Source organism: Aethina tumida, chromosome 7 (genome assembly GCF_024364675.1).
Source record: "Aethina tumida isolate Nest 87 chromosome 7, icAetTumi1.1, whole genome shotgun sequence".
NCBI classification, from domain to species: domain Eukaryota; kingdom Metazoa; phylum Arthropoda; class Insecta; order Coleoptera; family Nitidulidae; genus Aethina; species Aethina tumida.
The window spans coordinates 13,588,786-13,606,260 of NC_065441.1; the positions used below are offsets into that span (position 1 = coordinate 13,588,786).

Genomic DNA, 17,475 nt, shown 5'->3' on the forward strand with positions numbered 1-17,475 from the left:
TTTTTCTACCAAGAATTTGTACTTTTCTTCATTTTAACCACCTTCAGATAAAACTATTATTATATTAACAACTGACATCGATTAGAAGACAAAACTAACAGTAGCAAGTTAAAGCCCCGAGTACCAGTAACAATCCAGTTTGCCTGTAATTCTGTCATAGAATTCTTGATATTATATATTATTTTGGCAATTTTGTTGTCTATTTTTTGAAGTACTATACATTAAAATGGTGTTATGAATAAGTTACAGGATTGTTCTCATCCTTTTCCTTAATCAATGTGATAAAATTGATTAAATGTTCAATATTTTGTTTGGACTCAGGAATAAGATCAGTTTATTTATATAACAGTATCCTTGAACTTTGTATACATATCTTTTCTATCAAGAATTTGTACACCTTCAGATAAAATGATTATTATATTAACATTTAACATCGATTAGAAGACAAAACTAACAGTAGCAGGCCAAAGCTTCAATTACCAATAGCAATCCAGTTTGTAATTTTATTATAGAATTGTTAATATTATATTATATACTCTTGGGAAATTTAATTGTCTATTTTTTGAGATTCTATATAATAAAATGGAGTTATGAACAGGTTACAGGAGTTTCTTTATCCTCTTCCTTAATCATTGTGATAAAATTGATTTAATGTTCAATGTTTTGTTTGGACTTAAGAATAAGATCAGTTTACTCATATAATCATCCTTGAACTTTGTATACATATTTTTTCTACCAAGAATTTGTACCTCTCTTCATTTTAACCACCTTCAGATAAGATGATTATTATATTAACTTGACATCGATTAGAAGACAAAACTAACAGTAGTAAGTTAAAGCCCCGATTACCAGTAACAATCCAGTTTATCTGTAATTCTGTCATTGAATTCTTGATATTATATATTATTTTAGCAATTTTATTGTCTATTTTTTGAAGTACTATACATTAAAATGGTGTTATGAATAAGTTACAGGATTGTCTTCATGCTTTTCCTTTATCAATATGATAAAATTGATTTAATGTTCAATATTTTGTTTGGACTCAGGAATAAGATCAGTTTATTTATATAATAGTATCCTTGCACTTAGTATACATATCTTTTCTACCAAGAATTTGTACACCTCCAGATAAGATGATTATTATATTAACAATCGGCATCGATTAGAAGACAAACTAACAGTAGCAAGCCAAAGCCCCGATTACCATTAGCAATCCAGTTTGTCCCCGTAGCCGAAAAGAGTTAATACACCGTCGCTAAAAGCCACCAGCACAATGGCCTGAACAACCACTACTTACCGCAACAATTAAACGGATGAATATCAGTTATGGTGATGGGAAGGCCGGTGGGTAATTGTAATTGAACACCCACTGCTTCTGTTAAACTGATACCCGGGGATTATGTGTGTATTTCGGTTGGAACGTCCGTGACGCTACCTGTTCGGACCCCTGCGGCGCATCTTGGTTGTGCAGGACTCGCTCCGGCCACGCATAAGATTGCCGCAACTAAACGCCACGGCCACGGACTGACGTCGCTACCGTTTTCCACGGCGACGTGATTAATTTATGCCGTTCCGACTCCATCAGGAATATCTATTCTATCTGTGTGAATGTGTTCGGAATTAACATAAGGAATATTGCTTTGAAGACGGTTCTAACCAACCTGGCTTTAATGTTTTGAATAATTCACACAAATTTTCTAATAAATGATACTGTCATAATGTTACATGAAATAACACGTATGTGTGGTATTTTCTTCTTTAACATATAATTAATATAATAATTTATTTTAGAATAAATGGTAAAATATTTTTACTTTTTAATGGATTTTGTGAAACTGTGTCATTTAACTACATCATTAAATATTTATTTTAATTATTTTGATAAATTTTTCCTATTAGTGTAAATAAATATTTATTTTTCCTTTACCAGCATTTATTTTCAATAAATGTAAAAAGAACGATGAAATTTTATTATTTATTAATAATTTTTATTTAAATTATTTATTTGTAATTTTATGAAACTCAAATATTACTTAACTCTAATTTGAAATATTTTTGTTTTTATAATATTTTAATTTGTACTAAAAAGTTGTATAATGTATAAGTGTTATTTAATAATAACATAATATACTTCTTGGTAGTTTTTTTTGGATAGTGTCTTTCACTAATAATCGATAATGAATAAATGATTGATACTATTATTTGAAATAATAATAACAATAAAAAATATACTACATAAAATACCTAAAATAAATATAACAAAAAAATTTCAGAATATTTCTCACTCTAAAAATAAACTAATATTAATTTATTTTAATTCCAGTCGAAACAGATTTGCCACTTTTTTAATTAGCTAAATAATAAATGCCGATATTTTATATTATATTAATTATTATTATTTTAAATTATTTATTTACAATTTTATGGAACTTCAATATTAATTAACAGTAATTTAAAATTGTTTCATTTTTATTATGTGTATAATGTGTGAATAAATGACTGATACTTACATAATTTGAAATAATAATAATATATACTACATGAACCAATTATCAGGAATTTTTCGCAATAAATATAGAAAACTTTTATTGTCTATTTGTTTGAGTTTACTTTTTTAGTACCTAAAATAAATGTGTCAAAACAATTTCAAAATATTTCCCACTATAAAAATATACTAATATTAATTTATTTTAATTCCAGTCGAAACAGACTTTTGCCACTTTTTTAATTAGCTAAACAGAAAATAACGATATTTATAATATATTAATTATTATGATTTTAAATTATTTATTTAGGATTTTATGAAACTCAAATATTATTTAACTGTGGGTTGAAATGTTGGATGTTTTTATTATATATTAATATTTATTATAAATGGTTGTATAATATAAATATGTGTTATTTAATAATATACTTTTATTTTGAGTTTTATTTGTTAGTGTCCTTCATTAATTATTGTGTTTGAATAAATAAACTACAAGAAAAACCGAAAAAATCTACTACTAATACTATTAAAAATGTGAAAGTTTAATATAGACTTGTTTAGGATCACATCCACTGGATCACAGAAAAGTGGAGACGAGAGTAGCTTTTACAAGTGAATCTACATTTAATTTAAAAAATTATGGTTTTGCTTATGTTAAACATGCTACAGGAACAAAACTACACAAAAAGTTACTATGCTATGGGGATGCTTAATTTCTTCTGACACAGACCCCCATAGACTGCTTTATGTTATGAGATTATAAAACAACTATTTATGAAATTATGCTCTTAATAAATGTGTTCCAACATAAAAACAATCCCAAACTCAAAACCAAAATTGTGACAGATTCCTTAAAAGACCAAAGCATTATAGTAACATTTTAAAAAAGTTACTATAATAAATTGTCTATGTGTACTTTTATAATAGCTAAAATAAGTAGTAAAACAAAACAATTTCAGAATATTCCTCACTTTAAAAATATACTAGTATTAATTTAATTCCAGTTAAAAACAATTACCTGAATTTACGTACTTGTACAATGCCTAAAATAAATGTAATAAAACAAAAGCCATTTGAAACAACTCCGAAAATATAATATTAATTTATTTTAGTAACAATTAATAGCAGCAATGTGTGGTTTTCACATTTTTATTTAACTTCGGTTTATAAATTGTTTTATTTTAAATATATGTTTGATTTTGTGAAAATCAGATATCACACATGTTTATATATTTGTTTATTATTTAATAACAATGTAATAATTCTTTTTATGAGATTTTGGTGTAAATAACTTTAATTAATTGATTATTAGGATTTAAAATTATTAGGACCTTTTAATTATGTTTACTTTTTCAGTATCTATTACCAACTAAGTTGAAGTGTAAAGACTTTATTGTCAAATTGTCCAATTCCCTAGGTGCAATATTTAATTGCCGCATCATCGATAAAAATCGTTGGCACTGTAACAAGTAGCAAACGCACAGTAGCCCAAAGGCAAAATTAAAGAAACCCGCTCGTATAAATACAATACAAGGTGCCGACTCAATAGACGTAGATTTGTTAGATACGTTACTTGTTACCGGAGAATAATGGCGAGCTTGCTTGGCTTCTCCTTTGCCGGCAAAGCCGCCGACATTCAGACCTATGAGAATTTGAGCGGCCACTGTGTACGCCGAAAAGGAGAACAAGTTGTTTTGTATTTTATTGTGTTTCGTTTAATGGGATTAATGGGGAATTATCGTTTTGTTGTTGTAAATGTGATAATCATAACTTTTAATTATCGCACCACTTTTCGAAACGTTTTATTTGTTAAAGCGGCGTCCAATGATTTTTGGATGGGATTATGAATCAAAATGCTTCACGTCTATTTTAATCGCCCGTTTGTAAATCATTTTAACAACTTTCTCGTTCCCGACAACGTTTTACTGGAGGTAATTTGAAGCAAGGACTGTAAGCAAATGCGGGGGAATTTTTATTAACTTAATGAAAGGGGTGGATGCCATTAAAAATTTAAATAAATATTCTCTATTGGCTGCAAGTTGAGTGATAATTTTCCGTGAATTCCTTTTCCCTTTAGTAATCGATAAAAGCAGAAATAATCGTATGTGTTCAATAAACATTAATGAGTTCAGGGCAGATTTGCCGCACTAATTACTCATACGCCGTAATTAAGATGACACCAGTGCCACGCTAAAGAACCCGATCGCATACTTAACTAACTTATAATTTTAATTAATTGCAAGCATGCACCATTAAAGGTTTAATTGACAATTTGCGTGACGCGCCGCTTGTGATCGCGAACATTATACATGTGCGATTAATAACTTGTGGAAGATAAAAAACGTGCCGTCTCATCACAAAAAAATAAAATAAAATAAATCCGAAACTATCTATATCTATCTCGGCATAAGTGCTTCTATAAGTCTAGATAAGCCGCAAGAATCTTTTTTAAATCCCGAAGCCGCAATATTGGCTCGGCTCGATACCTGTGTTCTATGTAATCCTTATAATGTAAAAGCCTCGTCCTTTTCTCTGGCTTTACTCGAGTTTTATTCTTGCGCCGGACGAATTGTTAAAGGCTCAAAGACACCGACGATTATTTAGTTCATAATCTTACCGGCACTGTATTTTTTTGTTACAGTTATTTGATAATCGTCTATCGTGATTAAAATGAATACATATTTAACATGGAAGAAGTAATATCTTAATTAAATATTAAACTTTATTCCAATTTTTACCATTTATAGAAATTTCTATTATCTACATTTATTTATATTAATTACAATTTTATAACTTCAAAAATATAAAGCATATAACAGTTTATTTTAAAATTAAATTTTAGTATAAAAATTATAATTAAAGTTATATAATTTCTGTGTTTTCGATTACTTTTTTATCCAAGAATTGATTTTTGTTATTTGATTTTCCACATATTTCATATTTTTAAATTTCTTGATAAAAGAAATAGTAAAATGAGACTCAAAAAATATGGATTATTTCTCAGAAAATTAACTGAAAGTGTAGTTTTAAATAATGTTTAAAAATAAATATTCTAAAAAATTAAAATTTTATTAATTTCATATATTTTTAAAGTTTCAGATGTTTTATGTCGCATAAAATAATTATTGTATAATTAAGATTTATATTAAATAAAGTATATAAAAAATTAATTACTGTGTTTTTATTCACTTTTTTCTAAGAAATAAATAATTTTTAAATGTTTATAAATTATATATATTTCATATTTTCAAAGGTAATAATAAAATATAATAAAAAGTAATACTTAAAAATGATATAGTCAGAAAAAAATTGAATTAATTTTTTAGTATTCAAAAAGTGATGTTTTTAAGAATTTTTAAATATTTACTTATTTTAGATATTTACACTATAAAAAAAATTACTTAATTACTCTGCTTTATATTAGTTTTTTATCTAAGAAATTTTAAGATATTTTAAACATTTAATCAATTTTATACATAATTCTTAAAACATAAATAAAATATAATAATAAAATAAAAGGAAATTAATTTAGAAATACAAATTTTATACAATATATAGTTTAAAAATAATTGAATCAATATTTTTCTCAAATTAATTTTTAGAGTACTAAATAAAAATATTGTAAGTATTTTCCGAAACTTCATAATAATAATTTATTAATTGTTTGGTTAGTTTATTATCTAAAAAAATTATTATTTTAATAATTACTGTCAGAAGTAAATATATTAAATTAAACTATCTGAAAATAATCGAAAATATTTATTATTTATTTTTTTAATATTATAAAAATTAAGTTTACATCAATAAAAATATTAATTAGTTGCTTCACATTTCATTTATTTTATAAAAAAAAGTTGTGAGTTTAGTTTACACATATTTCATATTTGCCACATTCTAAAACAATAATAAAATGAAACACAAAAAAATATGGTTTATTTCTCATAAAATTATCTGTTGCAGTTTTTGACTAATGAATTTAAAACAATTAAAATATAGTTTTTCACAAAAAAAACAAAAAACAAAATAAGTTATATATAACAAGCAGTTTTAGTAATTTCATATTACTTCTTAATTTCAAAAATTTTACATCAAATAAATTAAATATAATTAAATAAATAGTAATAACTATGTCTTCAATTACTTTCTGAACTAAGAAATGACTCTTAAGATTTAATTAATTGTTTAATTAAATTCATTTTAATCAATTTTAATTATAAGAATCATTTTTTTCAAATATGTTTTGACATTTTATACTTCATTATATTTTTATGGTTTTAAACGTTTTTCAACAAAAAAAAAAAAATCAAAATCTCAATAATTGAAAAATATAGATTTTAATAGATGATTCTGGATAAATAATAATTTAGCAGTTACTTCTCCAAAAGAATTTTTTGATTAAATTTTTAGAATTGTAAGAAATGATTTTTTAAAATATTTAGGTGAATTTCGTACTTGATTTCAGATATTTTACTGCAATAATAATAAGAGAAATTAGTATTTTTAATTACTTTTATTATTATTATAGAAGAAACTTTTAATTGTTTAATTTTCAAAGTAAAATATAATATATAAAAATAAAAATAAAATACCTAATATTATAAAGTATATGGTTCATTTAAAATGTATAAAACTATAACTTTTATTTTCAAAACAGAACAAAAATCATAAAAACGTCAATCAATTTCTTATGCATTAATATAAAAATAAATAAAACTTCTAGTAGTAGGAATTTTCTTAATGTTTAAAGCTATTATTGAAATATATATTTAATTGTTACTAAACGAATCTTTAATATTAATAATGAACGTCAAAAACAAATGTTTTTAATGATTTTATGAAATTATATTTTTAAATATATCAAACATTTTTACAACATTGCATTCTAGATTTCGAAAAAACAAATCAGGAACAAGATTAACAGTTTCTGACCCATTGATATAAAAATAAATAAGTTTGATTTCAACGTTAACATAAAACTACATAAATAAGTACATCTGTCAAATTGATGGTAAACAGTCCTTAACTCATTCAAAAATACATTCTACATCATTAAGCTTGCGTTAAATAAATGTTATGCCGCTCTCCAGAAGCATCTCAGGAATTGAGATCATTGAATGGAAATCGTGGAATGAAATCGAACGTTATCTGGTTACAGCATAACAAACAAACAATAACAAATCAATGGGGATATGATGGTTGCAATTTATTATACCTCTTTAATCTCGTTATTAATTATAATCTTCGATCTCCCCGTTGTCGTAGTTATCGACATTCCGCCTCCAATCAATCTAGAAACTCGTCCCCGCCAAACGGAGATCCACAATTAAGAAATTATAAGTCGGTTACGGCGATTTGTTTGTTGACACAACCCATAACACACTCAGTAACTTATCCTGTTACACGAGCCCATAGAATTCGTAACGTAAGAGTGCGTGACCCACGGTTTATCGTGTTATTAGTTGCGTAATCAAGATTAGCCCTCCAATGTGGGGATGCCCCCTAAGGTTAGCGTCTCCCCCTTTTACGCTGGCCCACTTGTTATTCACGTTATTTGTAACGAATCGTTGGGGCGATTTTAATGCCGGATTGTAATAAGCGCCGAAACGTACTTTTGGATAATGCATGTGGGAGGGGGTGAGTTTTAAACAGTTTAATTGTTTGCTTAATGGGGACGAACTGTCGGAACACAAATTCGATATTTATTAGGGACGGTTTTTTTTAATTACGCTGATTTACAAACTGTCTGAAACTAGTTCGCCAACAAAAAACCATAAATTTTCGATGTACATCGAACATTGATTGGCGTCGAATGATGCATTTAGCATTGCACGTTATTTCACAAACATAATTAGTTAAAGGATTCATTATTTTACATAATATGAATCGTTAATGTAATATTAAAAAGGATTAATCAATTATCAATAGTTGATGTAATCCATTTTGTGTGGGCAAATTGAACGCCTGCATAATGTAATCGTTTGTCAATTTTGTTAACATATTTAAATAATTTATGTTTGTTATATGATTTTACGATTCATTGTACCTAATAATGGACATGTGCAATAGTGAAAAGAAATCCTAATTTGACAATTTAAATTTTAAAATTCTATTAGTTTATAACATGCTTGCAAATATATATTTTAGTTTTATAAAAATAAATACCCCGCAAAATAGTTTAACAAACAAAAACAATATTTTTTTATTCTAACTGTCAATCGTGAAAGTGATCAATTAAAATGTTCGGTTATTTTACAGTTTTGCCCATCATAAATCAATCAGGAAATTTATTTATTTATTATATTTACAGGTTGTTTACTTAAAAGTGACGTCAAAGCTGTGACGTGTGACCATGACAACTAAAATAAAATACAAGTAACAACCAGAGATATTTTTTCAGTTTGAAAGTGTGTTAATAAATCATTTATTTATGATTTTCTCTTTTGTTTTATTTAAGTATATTTAGTGCGTTTTTACAATTAATTACTTGAATAAATAAAAACAAAATCTTTTGTGTAAATATTTGTAATTTTAAATATAAATAAATAACAGTAGAAGACGAAACAATAAATTCACAGATTAAAAATTTTTTTGCTTAATAACAAAATTAACGAGATTCGCAATTTAAAATTAAATTAAAACGTGCATAGAATACAGATTTTTTAATTAATCTTCTCAACTGTTCGTGTGTGTAAAACAGCTACTAGATTTAATTAAAATTTGCTTTTTTGTATTATTTTATGAAGACTGAAGGTCAAATGTCATTAAAAGCATATGGATAAATGTTTTATTTTTATCTTTTTAATATATTTATGTTAAAATGGTGCATAAAGTAATAATCAACTATTATTTATTACGTCTCATATTTATTTTTTCTTCAATATTTTTCTCTGTTTATTGAAATTGATTTAAATATAGGTCATAACCATCATAAATCTAACCGAAAATTTACACTGTTTACTTAAAAGTGACGTCAAAGATGTTGGAATGTTTGACTGAAATTAAATACAAGGAAAAAACATAAAATGTAATAATTTACTTTATATTATAATATTATCATATAATTAATATTTTTATAATAAAAATAATGAAAAATCAATAATAATAATAATGTTAAAAAGATTATGGTAGGATTATTTGTCCATAACTGAGTTATTGATTTTAATGAAAAAATAAATTATGAATTTTTTAATAATTAAAGTTTAATTCAATTTTAATTTTATATTTATTTATTAAGTAGATTTAATTAAATTTTATTTTTTATTACAATATTATTTTATGTAGTTTGATATTCAAATATTTTTAAATGAAAATTGAAAAATATTTTATTTTTATAATTTCAATATATTTGTGCTAAAAGGATGCATAAAGTAATAATCATAAATATATCTTATTGTGACGTTTTTATTTTAAATATTTTTTAAAGGAGAAAAGAAACATATTTATTTAAATTTTTAATATTTATTATCAACTAAATGTGTGACTGAAATTAAATAAATAAAAAAGCAGATGTTATTTTAGTTTAAAATTGTGTCAATAAATCAATCAGATAATAACTATTTTCTTTTTGTTTTATTTAATTATAAAAAGTGCTTATTATAGAATTAAATATTTGTATAAACAAAAACAAAATGTTTTCTCTAAATATTTGTATTTTTAAATGTAAATAACACAAGAAGGATAATAAATTTGCAAATTAAAAGTTTTTGTTTAATAACAAAGTTAACAGTGGGTGGTAATTTAAAATTAAACTAAAAAAGTATTTTGTTTATATTTTTTTCTATTAATCCTATAACTGTTGGTGTTTGTTAAACAGTTGTTAAATTACATTTTTTTAAGTTTTTGAAGCTCAAGAGTCAATCTAATATTTACTTTATATGATTGTATTTATTTATTATATTATTTTAATTTATATTATTTTATTATTTGTGTTACAGTTTGTTTACTAAGAAGTGACGTCATAGTGTAACTTATGGTAAGTTTAAAATATTAAGTATTTTAAGACTGTTATATTGTTAAATTTATTTGTAATTGACTTAAAAAAAACAACTAATTTTTTAGGTTTAAAAATATTAAAATAGTGTGAAAAATCTAAATAAATAGTATTTATTGGAGTACAAGAAGAAGAGTTAAATTTGTTTCCCATGTAAAAACCAAAATACCTTGACCATACCGAAACGTACCCTAATTACGGAACCCCAAACAAAGTAACAGGACCCGGATCGATGACTGTCAGTCATTACCTGGTCCGTCAGAAAAAAGATGACAGTCCGTCGTCGAACGGGGACCACCCCAAACATACTAATCCCAACAAAAGGGCCGTATTGACGTCCCTTTGACAAAACTGCGACAAATTGATCTCAGAAAAAGTAAAATAAACACACGAATGTTTTGTTGTTTGTGGGGGGCAGTTATAAAACTAGACGGCGACTAATGACATCTGAAGCAGGACTGAAACCGCTGAAACTGGATCCGGCCGATGCGGCGTGCAAAGAAACGATGCGATCATCTCTCATGTTTTCAATTAGATTGTAAATTAATTAGACCGATGGATTTCCTTGATGCCGTCCGCTTTCGGATCGCTCTGCCTTGTTGCCCGCCGAGAAAGGCGACGTTATTTAATGGCGGCTATTTATAAAAATCGGAAAGGCTCTTCGTACACACCAGTCACTGTGTCTTACTTTTTCTTTTAGGCTGTGGACAGGAAGACAATCAGTCTAATTAAATTGAATCAAACATTGAAAATTTGATAAAACGGAATTAGAAGAAAGTTGTAACTGTGTATTTGTTTTAAAAATATGCCATAAAAGCAATAAATTCAATAAAAGTCATTAAGACTTAATTAATTAGTTTTTGAATTTAATTTAAAATTTTGAAAATTATGTTTATCCACATATATAATTCATAAAAATTGAATAAATTATTATTATTAAATTTCTATTCTACGGTATATGTCACTTTATTAAATTATCTTTATACACTTTTATAATCCATATAAATTTAATAAATTATTAAAATTTCATCCTATATGATATATTAAGTGGTTTAAATATACTATATTTTTTAATTTAATTTAAAATATTGAAAATTATATTTATCCATTTTTATAATCCATATAAATTGAATAAATTATTAAAATTCCATCCTATTTTATATATTAATTAGTTTAAATATACTATATTTTTTAATTTAATTTAAAATTTTGAAAATTAACTTTATCCACTTTTATAATCCATATAAATTGAATAAATTATTAAAATTTCATCCTATATTATACATTAATTAGTTTAAATATACGATATTTTTTAATTTAATTTAAAATTTTGAAAATTATCTGTATCCACTTTTATAATCCATATGAATTAAATAAATTATTAAAATTCCATCCTATATTATATGTTAATTAGTTTAAATATAGTATGTTTTTTTAATTTATATGTAACTGTTTCTATACAAATTAAGAAAATCGCATTTTATATGTACATTTTTGAAATTTTTGAATAAGAATTTAATAATATTCATTATTGTACAACAAAAATTTACATTGCTAATAATATTTCAATATATGTGTTTCAATATATTTTATATTTTATATATAAAATACAAATATTCTACTAATTTATAATAATAAATTAATGCAAATATTTAATGCAGTTTAAACAAATATAATTAAAATTTCTAATATTCATGTTTAAAATATTTTAAACACTAAAAGCTAAACAATTTTTGGTGATAATGTAAAAAATTATTTAATTAAAGGTAAACAAATGTGCATGTTTATAACATGAATTTAATATAATAATAATGAATATATTGGCATTGTATACAACATGTTTTATATATTTCAAATATAAATAATGCAAAAATTGATGAATGTTAAACAAATATAAAATGAAATTCCCGTCTTGATGCACGTTCGTTAATTATTTATTTAACAAACATTAAATTCGCCGCTGCAAAACTGGCTCGCGCAATAATTAATTCATAATTAAAAATATTGTATCTATGAATATTTAACAGAAAGTTATTTACATTGGCGCATTGTTACACATTTATGTTTTCACATTTTTAATTTAATAATAAATTTCAATCGCGAATTTACTTTATTTACAATGTTTTATTAATATTTCACACTGTGTTTTTGTGTTGAATTAAACTTCGACTGGTCGGTATTTTAATCATATGTATTTTTTAAACTTCACTTCTGTTTTAACTGTTGTATTTGCTTTTTCGCTGAAAATGTGTGCTTTTTAAAGTAGATTTATTTGTTTTATGACTCGATGGAAACTACAATTCAATATAACAATATACATTTTAAAATTATCTGATTATTTTCATTATCTTATTAAAGTGTTTTTTTTTTTGTAAATATATACAGGAAATAACAATTTGCATTTTAAAATACTTTTATCGTGATAAAAGGTTTAAAATATTTGATAATGGGTTGATTAAAATTGTGACCGAAGGTCGCAATGTCAAAATTTTGTAGTTGAAACTTTTAACAAGCTGTAATTATTCAAGTAATAGATTAATTTTGACACAAATAAATAATTAGAATGTATAATATATGAATACAATTTTGGACTTCCTTGTGTTAATATAATAATTTATTTTTTTTTAATTTATAATCAATTATTAGTTGACTTGGACAACCCAATTTTATTTTCAATTATTTTTTTTATATTTTATATATATATATATATATATATATATATATATATTTTATATATATATATATATATATATATATAATATATATATATATATATATATATATATATATATATATATATATATATATATCATTTATGTAGAATAAATTTATTTATTTTAAAATTTGAATATTATATTTAGTGCACAACTTCAATGTTTTGTTATTAATATCCATTATATATAAAAATTAAATATTGAAATATATTAAAACTTATAATTCATGTAAGTAAATTATTTTATATGTATAATTTATAATATTTTTCTCAAAAATATATTAAAGTAAAAGTAATATTTCCAAACATTATAAAGAATTTATATATCTTGAAATTCTGATCAACTTGACTGTAAGTTTTAATAATAATTTAATCACATTTTTTTTAATTCTTCTTTTTATTCATATTTTCATCTTTATAAATGTTTCTTTTAATATTTGTTTATTCTTAATGTTTGTTTGTTATGTATGTATCAATTATTATTACTATTTATACATTAGGTTATAATCCATTAAAAAATATAAGTTTTAAAATATCTGAGTATTCATTAAATTACTGATTTAAATGTATCTTAATCTAACAAATATATTTTATATTTATGAATTAATATTTTTATTTAGCATTTTTTGAAAGGTTTTATTTATATAAGTACATATATAAGATAAAAATAAAGTGAATTAAGATGTAAAATCTAAAATAACTGTAACTTAATTTAATTTATTGTTAATAAATTGGGTTAATAATTTATTGAAATTTACAAAAATAAAATATCCTTAGACCTTTATTCATATTTTTAATTTTAATTAAAGCAAAAAATACAATGATTTCATTAAAAAATTCAATTAACATTCAGAACAAAATCATATAATCAGATTATAGTAATAAGATTTCTGCTTTTATTAATTTAATACCTGAAGGAAAATTGTGGATGACTTTCACTCGATGTTTTAATTCCGCAAATGCTATAAAAAATACCTTGTCACAATAAATATCCACTATTGATTATTTTCACACAATTCTAATTATCAATTGACATTATCCATAGGGACAATTAATTGTAACTCTATAAAAAATCATGTAAACGTACCATCCATCAGAAAAAAATACTCTATGAATATGCATTCGAACAAAACACGCAACTGCTAATCGCACCTTTCACACCACAGAACATAACCTGCAATCGAAGACATCTTCACGCCTCTCACTAAAGACAATTAGGTACAACCTAAGAAAAAGAAACAATCCAATCCAACAAGATGATGATGATGATGATGATGATGATGATGATGGATATATGTATGAAGGTGAGAAGTGAGAAGAGTGCGGCTCCTCCACAACACTGTTCAAGAATAAGTTAGGGCGTCGCGACGACAATGCCGAAGCGTCGTTCGCAACGCACGCCGTCCGTCTGAAATGCGCCGTCTCCGCTGTTCAAATGAACAATGGCGTATCTCCGTCTACCAATCAAATCGGCCGATTAAGCCGACCATTCGCGCGTCACTAATCCACCGATACGCCTCTGGACGTGAGTGACTACGGTCCTCGACACCTTCCTGGAACCTGACGACGGCGACGACGTCGACCAAGATCTGGACCGGACGTTTTTTCCCCGTGAAAGCTCCGCGAATTGCTTCCGGGTGCTTCCGTCGAAGAAGGTGTCGGGGCGTTTTCGTCGACTCGTCGCCACCAGGTCGCATCGGAGGCCTAGAGAAGCTGGGCTGTGTCCTGGACCGCAGTCCTCGGACTTGGGATAAGTCGCCGAGGCCGCTAAGTGCGACTCTCGATCTCTGAAAGCTCCCGTTTCAGCCGTCAGCCCCCCACCCGACCGTGAACGGGCGTGGCCAACGAGCTTTCGGGCCCGCCCCCCGGGGATATCTTGGATGCAGTCACCCTTGAGTGACATGACGGCGAAGTCAGTCCGTGGTACGCATCGTGTGGCATAGGACAAACGATAATAAGTCTTTGCCGATTTTCGTGCACACGGCCACGTGTCCCGTTTTTCCGCGGCCGCCAGACAGAACAGCCAGCCAGCCGGCCGATACGGTCTTAACGGATAATTACGGGTAAATCGGGCGTAATTCGTGCCCGCCCGGAATTCGATCAGCCAGAATAAGTTTGTGCAAGGAACCGTCGTACCGTCTTTGTTTATCACTGACCGGCCTTTTTGTTTTATTTCGGTGGTACACGGACGGATTTTGCTGGTGCTAAAGTGATTGTTTTTTTTTTGAGTTCATCGGTTTCCGGGTTTTTAGTTCGTTGATTTTTTTTTGTTTTCACTTGGGTGACGGACTGTTCGCATGAGTGGCGGTCTTCAGTGCTTTCCTTGTTTTATCAGGTAGGGGTTATTAATTTTATAATTAGCTATTTATAGTGGTGAATAGTTATTTTATGGATAAAATTGCCCGTCAAAGAAAAATTGTGGAATTTCCGTAATTTTTGTAAATTGGATTAAAATTTAATTGTTACTAGCCATTTATTTTTAATTAGATTTAACATAATTTAAAATTAAAAAAAAAAAAAATTAAATTATATGCTGAAATGGAAAATTTTGCTATGGAAAAACAAATTTGGAAAATAATATTTGAAATAAAAAAATACCTAATTTTATAGTAAGTTGTTACGTTTGTATTTATATATTATCACTAATTAATATTTTAATATTATTGTAGTCTAAAAAATTTTCAAAAAAATAGTTGATAAAAAGTACATATAAATATGTACAATACATTTAAAAAACTATAATATTAATTGACAAAGATAAAATAACAAATTATAACAGAAAAAATGGTGATGTATTTGTTTAAAACATGTGTAATATTTTGCCGTCGCAAAATTTGTTTCTATGAATATAATATTTGAAGCACGCAAAGTTGAAATATTAATTTGATAAAATCATAATTATATTTAAAATGTAAATATAGCGTAAACAGTTATTATAAAATATAGTGTAAAATATAATAATTAATATTATTACAAATTTAATTTTTATTCCTTTCATAATTATATTATAATTTATTAATCTTAATTTTAAAATGCACAGTTTTATTAACTCACTTTAAATTATAATTTATTTTTATTGAATTTAATATAATAATAATAATTAAAACATGAATTTATATTAATTATTCCACTTGTTTTGATGAATTTTAATTTTAAAATATTTGATCTTGATGAAAAAATCAAAGGGATTTGTTTAATTGAATTTCACAAATAAATAATGGTTCAAATTTTAAATTTTGATTTATAATTTTTGAAATTTTAAATTTTTATAAAATTTTAAAAATAATTAACGTTACAGAATTTTTTTTTGTGCAAAAAATATTGATTTTATTAACATATATTAATGTCTCATACAAATTAATCGACAATTTTGTTATTTGATTATTAATTTTAATTAGACAAAAATTGGAAGCATATAAATTTTCAATATTTTAAATTAAGAATCTAAATTGATTCAGTTTTCTTAATTAAGGTATTTTCATTTAAATTAAAAATAAAAATTAGCACTTTAAACTTAATGTTATCAATTAATTCAATTAAAAAATATAAATAATCAATTCCGCTGATTTTTATATATATTTAAATATGTATAACCGAATAAAAGAAAACTGTGTAGAAAATTTTAATTTTTTTAATGGTAATGGTAATTTATATGAATTTATTTCATTCCGTTAAAAAATTAATGATTCTGATTCTGATCTGATTTTTTAAATACAACTTATAAAATAAGAAAAGATAATAAATTCTCTAAAAAATTTTATTCATAAAAAATAGGAATATTTTAAATATATATAATGAATAACAGAAAATTATGTAGAAAATATTAAATATTTTTTTCAAGTTAAGTTAATTTCACTTATTTTAAAAATAAAAAGTAGTAATTTACATTTTAATATATTCATTTTATTTAGGTAAATGATTTTTTAAATATAACTTATAAACACATCAAAGCTAATAAATATATTAAAATAAAATTTAGTTTTTTTATATTGTCAAGGGTAAATAAAAAGTACTTTTTTCTTGGTTTTGGTTGGTTTTAATATAATTAAAATTAAAAGATGTCATTCTGTTCAATTTTCTGAAAAATTTTACAATTAGATTTCCTTAAATTTTTAGAACAATATTCTACTAGTAAAATTAAATAAAGTATAATAATAATAACAATAATTGAATAATAGAAAATGGGGTAGAAAATTAAAACTAAGTTTTTAATTAAAAATATGAATTTAAATTAAAATATTATGTTCATTCTAAACAATGGAAAAAATAAAAGAGGTAATTTAAATT

At 24.9% G+C, this 17,475-nt stretch overlaps 1 protein-coding gene across 1 annotated transcript in view; it reads left to right on the forward strand.

The window, feature by feature from the left end:
• Positions 1-15,160: 15,160 nt before the first annotated feature.
• Positions 15,161-17,475, forward strand: part of LOC109594965 (paired box protein Pax-6) — a 31,268-nt gene continuing 28,953 nt past the window's right edge. The window contains exon 1 of the mRNA XM_049970174.1: positions 15,161-15,523. The gene's annotated coding sequence lies outside the window, so the exon portion shown is untranslated. The remainder of the gene's footprint in view (positions 15,524-17,475) is intronic.